Source organism: Drosophila melanogaster, chromosome X (assembly GCF_000001215.4).
Source record: "Drosophila melanogaster chromosome X".
Lineage (NCBI taxonomy): Eukaryota > Metazoa > Arthropoda > Insecta > Diptera > Drosophilidae > Drosophila > Drosophila melanogaster.
This window is the reverse complement of record NC_004354.4, coordinates 18343211-18355298: the sequence shown is the minus strand read 5'-3', so window position 1 is coordinate 18355298 and position 12088 is coordinate 18343211. Positions and strand designations below refer to the sequence as shown.

Genomic DNA, 12088 nt, shown 5'->3' with positions numbered 1-12088 from the left:
AGCCCCAGAAATGTAATGCTTGAATGCCAAACAAAAACTTGCGGGAATAATACGAATTTCCACAAAATTAACAAGCGAAAACATCTTAGCAACACGGTTTTTTCGGAACTCTAGTTGGAAGTTTTGTAATGAGAGTAAAAACAATAAATAGCCAAACAATGCATTGGAAAATAGAGAGAACAGCAACCACACCCCCCCCCCCCCCCCCCCCCCATAACGACTTTTCCCTTCGATTTGGCGAAATTAATTGCCACTGAAACCAAATGAAACAAATTTTTTTTTGATCTTTTTTTTCCGGTGCCAGCAATCGAACGCAAAGCAAAGCGGAGCGAAAGTAAATAAATAAAACGTAAAACTCAGCGGAAAGTAATAAAATAAGAGCGGACACGTCCCACGAAAACCCGGAGGAGGAAGCCAAAGTGTCAAGTAAGCAAACATTTAATTTTGATTTATTATTAATTTCCACACGCCCACGCGAGCAACAGATAGCGCAATTCTGGGCGGGATTCATCTCGGTGGCTGCCTGTGGTGCCGAATGGGTGGCATGGGTGGCTGTGGTGGTTGGTCGCCCACCCACTTGACGGCTTAATGCTGGTTATTATTTTTACCGTTGGCCGTTGCCACCTGCAGCTATCAAATGAATAATGCAAAAGAGGAAAAGCCGAGACGTGAAAAAAATACAAAAAAATGAATGAATGAATAAAAAAAGGCGACCGACCGCGGGCCCAAAGAAAAGGCAAACGAGCGGGCAAATTATTGTAATTACTATTTTCCATTAGCAGCGAATTTTCAGCATTTTTCTTCTCGCACTCCCCCCGCAACCCCACCCACTCCACAAGAATAAAATCGTAAAAAAGGTACAAGAAAAAAAAAAGGTAAAAGGACAAAGACAAAAACGACGAAATGCCGAAATGAAAACGAAAGTGGCGCAAAGTTGTGAAATACGTGCGTTTATTTGCGTAAAAACTTGCACTGTTTTTTCTGCCGCTTTTCCTTGCCGATTTTCACCAACCCCGGCCGCTTACCCCGCCCCTCGTATTTCCGACCAAGTCATAAAAGGCATCGCGCACTGGGGATTTAGTTGGCAAAGGATAAAGGCTGTGCTGATGGAGCTGGGACTCGGACTCCGGCTCGGAATACCCGCATCCTGCTCCATCCATCGCTCGGCCATCCTTGTGTGCGGCTTAAATTTGGTTCCTAGAAAAAGTTTTAATCCAGCTTTCGTACTGCCCTCCACCTTCTGCTCCTCCTGCCCCTGCTCCTGCTCCTGCTCCTGCTCCGCCATCTGCCGTGCTCCCACTTCTCGGTCGCGTTCTCGGGGTCGCTTGGCACTATAATCCAAAACACCGATGCACACGTACACCACACGCATCGATCGCAGCATCGTCAATATCTCAGTGGACGCACGAAATGCACTGGAAAGATTAGGAGCTGCCTTTTTGGGGCTACCAAAAAATGAGAGACGAAAGCTGAAAATAGACATACGAAATACCTGGGAGGATAAATAGTGCAGTGGAATTGCCCAAAGCTCCATGCAAAAGGTAACTTAAGGCGTGACGGGGAAAACCAGGATGTGGTTTAGGACTTAAATTTGCAAATATCAAAAGGGGGTTTCGTGGAAATCGCTGTTATCCGCAACCGTGAAGGTGTCTAAAAGTGTGCTTTCTAATTATTTAGTATGCCAACTATCAATTGCAGCATACTTTTGGGCAAACCCATCAATAGTTTTCCAGCCCATACGTTTTGCGAGGCACCCATATAGTCTGTTATCCCATACATTACTTAAAAACGTGCGGATTTCAAAAGTTTTGCCAAGTTTTGCTTCTAGCGGTCAACTCAATTCAAACTTGGCCGGTCAACTAGGGTGCCTTGGGTTCAAATCTCCATCGCATCCTTGCGGAATTCTGCGTCTTTCTCCCTTTGCCGGCAATCTTTGGAGCTGTTGCTTTTCTATTTTCTTTTGGCCCGCTCGAATTGTTGTTTTGTTTTATGTTTATTTTTATATGACCGTTTGCTTTTGTTGCTCCGCCCTTGCTCGGCTCCTTACGCTTAATGATGTTCGCTTGAGCCCAAGGCTTTAATTGTATTGATTAAATGCTTAATTGTGTTGCCAGGCAATGCTCGAGACAAAGCCAAAGCCAAGTCGTGGGCTCAAGTCCCAAGACTTTGGCATAAAAAAAGGGGATATATACATACGTATACATACGAATATAGTCGGGGAATCGGCTTGAAAATGGCGGCCAGCAAGGGAGGCGGTGGGTGAACAAAAAAAAAAAAAAAAAACGCACTTAATTGTTATTAACAAGCGCACATTAATTACAATGATTAAACGCGGACTGGGCATCCCTTTCGCTCGCCGTCCCTGGCATTCACTATAATTAGTTGGCCAAGACGCTCAGCTGTTTAATTAAAACTAATAGAGTTCCTAGTCGTCTCCTCGCCTCTGCAATCCCATGGCATCCCATCCATGGCGTCCAATCCAATCCAATCCGAGTTGAGGCCAATCCGAACGTGAAACAATTAACGTGCTGGATCAACAAGGACGCCGCCCAGATGACAATGACAATGCCAATCCAAGAACAATGCCAAGGCGACAGCAGCATCGCACCACCGATGGCATCGCAACACCAACACCAACAACAACAACAGCATCACCAAAAGCAACTAATGCAAACAATGGCCAACAACCAACAACCAACAACAACTGGCGGAAACAGCAACCGAACTGAAAATGAAAACGAAGGCTAACGGATTCGAATGGCCGGTGAAACAATGCCTTCAATACCCTTGAGGGTGCAGAATTTTCCATAAAATACATGTTTCGGTTAACTAAACTAGGGAATCTATTAGGCAAATGGAATTAGTGGAGGATGACACAACTGCCTCCCGAGGGCTTGAAACCAATTCAATGGGGGGTATTAAAAGTGTGATCATTTGGCAATTGCAGTAAAATATTCAAAATATATTGTAGCATACTTTCTAGAGCCACAATTTGAAAGAATATTGATCCTTACAACTTATCTGTATGTCATACTACTAGTTAGAGTTGTCTAAAAGCATACTAAAGTATTTCGAAACAAAGTGTAATTAGTCTTGAAAGATTGGTTGGTCTTCCATATGGTAGATCAATAAAACTGTCTAAAAGTATGCATTCTTAGAGTTCAAAACTTTCTGTTCATCACCTTGAGTGCATTTAAATCTCAAACTCGATTAGCTGCCAAGTGGCTCGCTGCAGTCATCATACCATACTTACAGGGTAGCAAGCCCAGGCATGCCATGGCATAAACAGATGCGTTCAGCTGGCCAAGTTGTAGTTGGACCAAGATTTGCCGACAGATAGATATTTATGGACTGCCAGAGCTTGGCAACCTCAATCCCCAGTCCTGGTGACAGCACTACCACTGCCACCACTACCACCACCACCACCACCACCACTTCCTCCTCCGTGGCCGGGTGTGAATGTCTGTCGGTGGTCTGCGTAGTTGGACAAGGTGTCTGGCTGAAGATGGCCAGGAGATTCTGTCGTCGCCTCGGTTGTCCGTCTGGCACTGAGCTCCTTAGTTGCGTTAGTTGACTTGGTTTTCTCTCTTGGCTTTAACGTAATTAGGCTTTAACTTTGGGGCGCTGAGCGCATTAGCGTTAAGTAAATTTCCCGGCATTTATGATGGCGGCCAAATGGAAACGGAACGACGCCTCGCAGTTGAAGAGGCATTTTCGGTGACCCTAATTGTGGCTTGGATTTGGTTCGGTAATTGTCATGTCATGCGGATGTACGCGCGATGATGAAAAATAATGCTTATAGCATTTGCAAATGAGTTGCTTCAACAAAAACATACCCAGATGCGAGATGTGATCCGGCAAATGATATTGTTGTCGTAATCTTTGTATTGTGGTAAATAAGTTGGATGATGGATACAGTAACAAACAAAGGGACAGTTAAATTAATTTAAGATATTTAATTAGGATGCCTTTAAAAGCAACTCCTTTCTATGCGTTTTTTCAAAGCGAATTCGAGGCAGTAAAGACGAGCGTACGGAACGTACGGATTCATGTGAATTTTTCAGCACATTTCCGTGGAAGATACTAATCGAAGCACTAGCTATTAGCAACTGCTTGGGCACGTTTCGTACCATTTGGCATTGCTATTATGCCCCATCGATTGCCATGCAAACGCAGTGCATGGTGATGCCCACGTAAGTCGGTCCATAATCGGGAATATTGACAGGACCTTTGAACACCTTCGACAACCAGCTGGATAGTAAGTAAGTAGGGAATGTAGCGAGAAGATAGATGCCAGGACATGGACATGGGCTGCGACATGGGCAGGGACATGGCATCGGCCCGAAAGTGAAACATGGTGCGTTTGCCGCAATGCACAAAGCTGCCGCAAAATCTCATTACGTTACGTATAACGTGACGGGCGACGATGGCCGCCCAGCTACGTGTTTTCAGTAACGGCCAATTCGCAGACCACCCCCCCCCCCCCTCGTTGGGGCGCCACCGCCCTGCCCGCGCCCCTCTGGAGCATCTGCCACATGCGTGTGCAGATAGCTGAGCTCGTCAAAAATTGTAGCCTGTGTTTTTTTTTCCAGTTTATTTTCTTTCTTTTTTTTTTTTGGTGACATCCACCAAAAGCCAATAAGCTCATATTAAAGTTGCCAGCGGCGTGGCTTAGGGAGGATGGGTGGCGGTGGGGGATTGATATCCTTGTCTTCCCGCGAAGTCAAGAGAAATTTGTTAAATTTCATGCAATTTCCTGCGCCAACCTCGCTGCCAAATCCCACTCCCAATCCACTGCCAACTTCCTTTGGCTTTGTGTTTGGGCTATTAACTGCTCTCGCATCAAATTGAAAGCCATAAAAGGGGGGAGGGGGTAGGAGGAGGGGGTCGTGCTCGCAGACATTATTAATATGTTGCAATTATTTGTGTGCTGGCGAGGGGGGGCAAGGGGAGGACTATGGGTGTTGGGTGGAGTTGGGCTTAAAGGGCTTGGCAGGTGGCGCATAAAAATTGCACATAAATGTTGAAATGCGTATAATACGGTAGACAGTGGGGGGGGGGGGGTGGTGGTGGTTTCGATAGAGGAGTGCCGGGAAAGTGCCTCAAACAGACGGAAAATATTATACAAAATGGCTTTTCGTGTCTATCGAGCGAAACGTACATTGACTTAGGGTCAAATTGTTATGCGCTGTGGTTCAATGGATCCATATTACATTATATTCTTCGAAAGTAGGAGAGCTTTTAAAGTGTATACTCTAGCATGCATACAAAGTGCACTTGGTATGTGGTTCAGTGTCATACTGTAGCTTAAATACTTACTTTAGTTATTTTATATATCTTATATAAGTGCTTATTTACCAAGCAAATTAGAAGACAACACTGCGTATTAGTAATATTTTCGCGATAATCTTTTCAACACTACGCATACGCAAAATACGCACAGCTTAGCGCGACGTTTTTATTAAATAAATCATTTACGTACAATATTTTCTGCGACAACCCTCGATTCCAATGGACACGGTGTTGCCGCATTAAAAGAAATCGCGTTAAGCGAAGGCCACACACGCATGGACATTAGCACACACAGTTGGCAGCCATCCAACCACCATCATCGCAGTCCGCCCCCATTTTCCCAGCCATTTGCCCCCAATTTCCAACGTCTGCACCATTTGCCAGACCCACCCGCACAACATTGCCATCGGGCGCTACCACTCATTTCCATTCCATTCCATGCCATTCCGACTTGTTGCGCACTCGGCTCCGCTTTCCTTTTGGTTCCTTTTCCTTTCGCCTAGCAGACAACAAGACGCCGTCGCCGTGCACTCGCAGAAAAACAAAAAAAAAAAAAAAAAATCAGAAATTACCCACAAGGGCGCGGTGGATGAGCGGCGGCGGAAAATGCGGAAAATGTGGCAAGACTGCAGCGCTGATATTTGTCGCCTTCTAATTACGCACACATGCACATAGCCGCGCACAGCACTAATGGTCCAATGCACACGTTTAAAAACAGTTTACGGCCAGTTGAGGCTGCCTAATGCGATTAAGTGGCAAAAGAGTAGCGCCACAACTTTAAGGCAAGAAGCCGCAATGGCCACCTCAATGTCGTGATGCTCGAACGGTTGATACCTGGTAAATAAAGTGAACAAAGCTGTGTAGAAACAAATTACGAACCAATGTGTCTAAAAGTATGCATTAAAATATTTCAAATGGCAACTTTAATTAACAAACTCAGTTGCAATTTACAGCATAATTAAAGTGATGAAAACATCGAAAAAAAAAAAACTGAAATTTAATGCTTCTTTTTTGTGCTTCGATAAATGCGTGCTTATGACAACGTTATCTTCTTTTTTTTTTTAGTAAATAGTTCGGAATTAATGTATATATCATCAAAACAATTTAAGCAAAAAAAACCGTTGATAACAGTTGTTGAACTGAAGTGAAACTGTTGAGACTTGAAGTGTTGCAAAATTACCACTCGAAATCAAGCTTGTTCGTTGTGAACTTAACTGTATGCACAAGGACCGCAGTTGAATATTTAATGCATTTTACAAACTGCATGTCAAATTAGTTTGCCCAGACTCTGGCCGCTTTCGAAATGCAGCAGATTATTCGGCATTTATACCCAACTGAAGTATGATAATTGCCCAAACACTCTTTGCCACGTAACTCGACCGCCTTCCGTTTAATTTGATCCAGAATCTGACAGTTATTGGACAGTTGAGCGAGGGCCGAAAGCGGAAATGCGGAAAGTGAAAAGCGGAAAAGCGAAAAAGCGGGCGGGGGAGTTGAGTTGGTAAATGAGAAACTGCAGCATCTGATAGTTTGCCGCTTGAGGTTAGACAAGGACACACTCGTTGCCAGTGACCTTGACACACACACACGCACACACAAATACATTCTGCCGCTCACACACACACACACAACGTTAATCCGATACTCTGGCAATTACATTCCACATGTGCCATTCTCTGTCATTCTCCATTTGGGCAATCCATCAAAAATTCCTTTGTCTTTCCGGGTGTTTTATTTTTTTTCCACATATTTCCTTTTTTATTTGCATTTCTCCTGTTGTTTTTTTTGCGTACCATTGCGAGCAGTGTATCAACTAACGCTACGCTCCAACTGTCATACGAAAGTGAAGCAAAGTCGAAAAAAGTTTCGCAAAAAAAAAAAAAGAAAAAATGAAACGGAGGGATGAGGCAAGGTTTGTAGGAGGTGGAAGCAGACACAGAAAAGTTGGCAAAGCAACAAGCTGCGATGGCGACGATGAGAGAGGCACTCACACAGGCACAGGCACAGGCACGCTCGCACACACACACACACGCACACACAGCTGCACATCGAAACACCATCCGCATCACTCATCCGCCCTGTGGCCCTTTTTTCTGGTCTGTCTCTTTTGTGTGGAGATTTTTTTTCCTTCCCTTCGATTCGATTTTTTCTTTTGCTGCTGCTGCTGCTTGCCAGCTTCCTTGGACGACAGCGGCCTGTTGCGCCTTTTGCGTGTTGCTTACAGTTGGTACTTTCTCTCTACCCTCCAACTTGGCCCACTTTCTCTTTGGCTTCTGCCCGCTCAATCAACAATGGGCATGCCAAAATGTCTCGTTCTGCCTTTTTAACAAGGCAACTGACGCCGCTTTTCCTCAGCCTGCCCCCCCCCCCCCCACACACACGCACACTCACACACACACCTTTTTGTGTGTTTTACCCTCCAGTCACATTTTATCATGCAACAAAAAAAAAGAAATGAGGGGCAAAATGGAAAATGAGTAGACCCTCGCAAAAACACTGTCTCTTTCGGTGTGTGCTCGTGTTTGCTGCTGTGGCAACAATTTATGAAATAACTTTGGCAATGTCGCAGGCTCCGCACACACACACACACACACACACACGCATACTCGTACACCTAGTTACCCCATACAGTCAGATGAACAGATACACAGGCAATGAGAAATAGAAACTCGCGTAACAGATACACAAACTCAACCAAACTCAACTTAACTGTAACTGAGTGTGTAAGCAATAGAAAGAGGGCAGGAAGAAGAAGTGGAGGGGTTGGGGGGGTGGTACAGATTGAAAGAAGAAGAAGAAGCAGCAACAGCAGTCAGCTGCAAGCTTAAAAAATTGTAAGAGAAAGGAACGCAAGTGTAACAACAAGTGAAGACGGAAATTGCGGCCCATGGGGTGAGTTTTCCAGAGGGGTTTTCCGGAGAAAGGCGGTACGGCAATATCGAAAGGGGGGGGGGGGAAGGTGGCTGGTGTAAAAGAGGCAGGCTTCTCCATTATCACGATGCGACTTCAGTGGCGTTCCTACTTAAGTAACATTCCACGTTTCCCGGGGTACACTCACCCCCATTTCGCTCGCCCCTCCCGCCCTCGATGCTCAAACCCCTTGAAATGAACCTCTTACACTTCTGTTATCTGAAAAGTTTGCATACAACGCGCAGAAAAAGATACAAGATACACGGTTTAGTGCGGGACAATGGCATGGCGAAAAGGACGAGCAAGGACACGCCGAGGCGTCCTAAATTTGATGGTATCAGCCAGGATTCGCTTTATGGCAAGTGAGTTTTAAAACAAATCTTTTGAGAAATTGCACACAAATGTAATAGAGAACTTTGCCATGAACAAGAATCCATTAAGTCTGCTCACTATATTCCACTTTATGTCACTATTAAGATGTTGGTATATATAAGTTAGGCAAGTTGGATATAAATGTAGTGAATATTTTCAGAGCGGTACATCAAGCTAAATCTACTGATCCCTAAGGCAAGATTGTGAATTTAGTGTCAATATGAAATATAAATATTAAGGTAGGGTATATTAACTGAAAGCAGCTAATAAATTGATCAGTCCATGCATACATACCAGCTTTAAGATACTTATGACTGTCTTAAGGCAATCACTTAAAGACCCCCTGGAAAATTACACATTATTCAATTCGCTTGCTTAGCCGCGTTTGCTAAAATTGGCCCTATAAATGGAATTCGGGGGCCTGCACAAAGTACCGAATACCTCTATTCTCAATCAGACTGTCAGTCCCACTGGCCCAGGCTTCCATTCAAGTTCAAGTCACCATTTCAAATTCAAATTCTCTTACCCCTTTTATAGCTATATATATATATATATTTTTTTTTTTGAAAGGGAATTGGGTTTTTCGGGGGCATGTCTTTGGCAGTTCTTCTCCATTTTGCCTCGCTCTCGTGCAATCATCGAAATTTATAAGCAAAGTTTGGTAGTCCTAGAAGCAGGAGTGGTGGGTTAGACGGGGTAGACCCAAAGCAAATGGTAAAGGCAAATATTTTTGAAAAGTTTACCGCCCCTCGAAAGAGCCGCCCGAAAACTAAATCAACTCAAGAGGCGCCCGCGTCTCGTTGATTCCCGATGATGATAATCGCAATGATGATGATGTTGATGATGAAGCTATGATGATGGTGGTACGAATGCCTGAGGTTGAGAATACTGAGACTGAGGCCAAGGTGGTTGCAAATGCTTTTCGGGCTAACAGACTTCGATGCTGCGGTTGCTTCATTATGGCCCCGTAACCCAGAACCCAGAACCGAGAACCGAGAACCGAGAACCCAGATCCCACCAGAACCAGAATCACGATGATGATATTGATGAGAGCAGCGACGATGATGGAACGAGCTCATCCCCCGGCACGAAACTAAACTAAAATTCTTTGAGCAGATTTCTTTGGGCTGTTGTTGTCTGCCCTTGCAATTATTTTAAGGGATCAATAAAACAAGTTTAAAAATAGCCCACTCGATGGAAAGGCAGAGGCTGCCTTAGACCCAATGTATCTGGAAATCAGCTAAGAAGTAACGTAAAAAAATGCTGGCAACTTTAGCCGAACTTTGTTTACTCAATTAGTTTGTTGTTGCTGTTTTCCCTTTATTTTTTTCGACTGCTTTTGGCCTTATTTGCTGGTTCGTTGAGGATACTTTTTCAGAGGGTAGGGGAACCGCACTAATTGGCTTAGAGCGACAAGCGAAAATTAACTTTTATTCTCGCTTTTTTTTCCCCCCCGCTCAGTTTCAGTTCAAGTTCCTTGCCGCCCCAAAGAGCGAAGAGCAAAAACCGAAAAACGAAATAAAATGAAATACAATTTTCCATGGCCGTCAACTTGAAATAAAAAAAAAAAAAATAAAAATTAACAAAGGGGGTGGGGGGTTGAGGGGGTGCGTTGGGAAAGCGAGAGAAATCGGTAAAATCAACAAAACACACGCAAGATAAACAGCCGCAGGAGCAACATAAAAACGAGCCCAGTTTTTGGCTTCTGCGGTGGCCAGCCGCGCATTACGTAGCCGACTCGTTGGCCGTCTCCCTTTTGTTAACCACCGCTCCACACACACACACACACACTCACACACATACACAGCCACACGCACAAGTGGCACTTGAAGAGGCCGCTTGTCTCTGCTACTGCCTCTGTTTCTGCCCCGCCCCCTTTTTACCGCTTGTTTGGTCTGTCAAATTTATGTTGGCTAAATTGCAATATCAATAAGCTGGAGTGGAGTGAAGGAGGTCGAAAGGACGCGGCCGAGAGCTCTGGCCAACGGCATGGAAAATTGCGAGAAAGTTGAACGGTAGCGAAAAGGAAAGTTTGCCAGTCAGCCAGCCGATCTGAGATGGAGTTACTGTGCGCTTAAAGAATCAAGCACCTAATCTCGGCCAAATGGGTGTATAAATTTCTTTATAACGTGCACCATATTTCAAATTTTATGGCAACTACTAGACCACAAGAAATTGAAAGGCAATCACATAGAATAGATTGGTAGTAAAAATCATTCAGCTATATAGTCGGAATTTTTCAAAAGACTGAACTAGCAGCACTTTTTCAAACGTCGATCAAATATTAATCCTTTCTAAGTGGTTTCACAAAATATTTTGCTTTGCAAATATATATATATATAAATCATTTGGTGATATAAACTTTGTTAGGATGGGATATATTTAACGAAAAGCTGTTTTGTAGCATGTTTTTCAAAGAATAAACGTTCGAAATAGAATCTTAATCTACTTAATCTACTATCTCTAATCTCTATCTACTTAAACTATTTTATTGTATTCACCTTCAGACGAGTAACGAGTGTAATAACACTATTATCTATCTAGTAAGTTTAATTTTAAGTAACATCCTTTGCACTTTTTAGAGCTTCATTTTATTTACATTTTTCTTTGGTTAATTCCCACGACGAATCCTTCGCTGTAAGTCGTACGTTCGAGCTCAAGATTTCAGCGATTGAAGTATCGATTTGTTTGCGCTATTTTCGGTTCACCTGGCATCCGGGGCGTATGCGTGATGTGTAAGGCAGTGTGGATATGGAGATGGTGATGGAGATAAAGACGAGTGGCAGTGTGAGAGCAAAACAAGTTGGTGCATCACCTCGATGCTTCCTTGCCTTCCACTTGGCACAATCCATTGCCAACTTATCGGCGCTGAAAGTTGATGACTTGAACGAGAGTTTTGCCCTCCAGTTGTGATGCTGGTGTGCAACTATCCATCAATATTTACACACGTAGGTGAGGAGGGAGGGGGGGGGAGGGTTGTGTGCGTGGGGTGGCGTTTCCAATTATGTTTGTGTCCCAGCATCCTGGTATCATGGTATCCTGGTGTTCTGGTGTACTGGTGTCCTAGTCTGTTGGTCCTGGCGACTTGGCAAGTCACTTGAAAACCTAAGGGTTGGCATCCGCCAGCTCTGTTTGCCTCTTAGCGCCCAACAAGTGGCAGCAAAATGTTGCACTGCACTCCATGGGGGATTCCTTTGCAGCTGATTGTCAGTGCTCCTTGGCAATCTGCCTGCAATCCTGCCATCGTGCCATCCAGCCGTTCCAGCCTTCCTTGCGAAAGGGGTCATGTTTATGCGCTGGGCCACGGGGCGTATACGTGTTAATAAGCTTACAAAGATTTAGGTAATTATCCTCGGCGAAGCTGGGAAAAATTGGCAATGCGAAAAAAGAAAGCTGAAAAACATGGCACTCGCATCGTATTCGCTCTTGCGCTTTGTATCGACATTGCAACGGTCCTTGATGTCCTTGTTTCAACCCTCACGCATCTGGGTCAAGGGCTCGGCTGCAGCAGCCT

The 12088-nt window shown here is 44.4% G+C and overlaps 1 protein-coding gene across 2 annotated transcripts in view; it reads left to right on the top strand.

The window, feature by feature from the left end:
* kairos overlaps positions 1 to 12088 on the top strand; it is a 33234-nt gene that overhangs the window by 893 nt on the left and 20253 nt on the right. For both annotated transcript variants that reach the window (NM_001258810.2, NM_133058.4), the window contains exon 2: positions 305 to 426. The gene's annotated coding sequence lies outside the window, so the exon portion shown is untranslated. The remainder of the gene's footprint in view (positions 1 to 304; positions 427 to 12088) is intronic.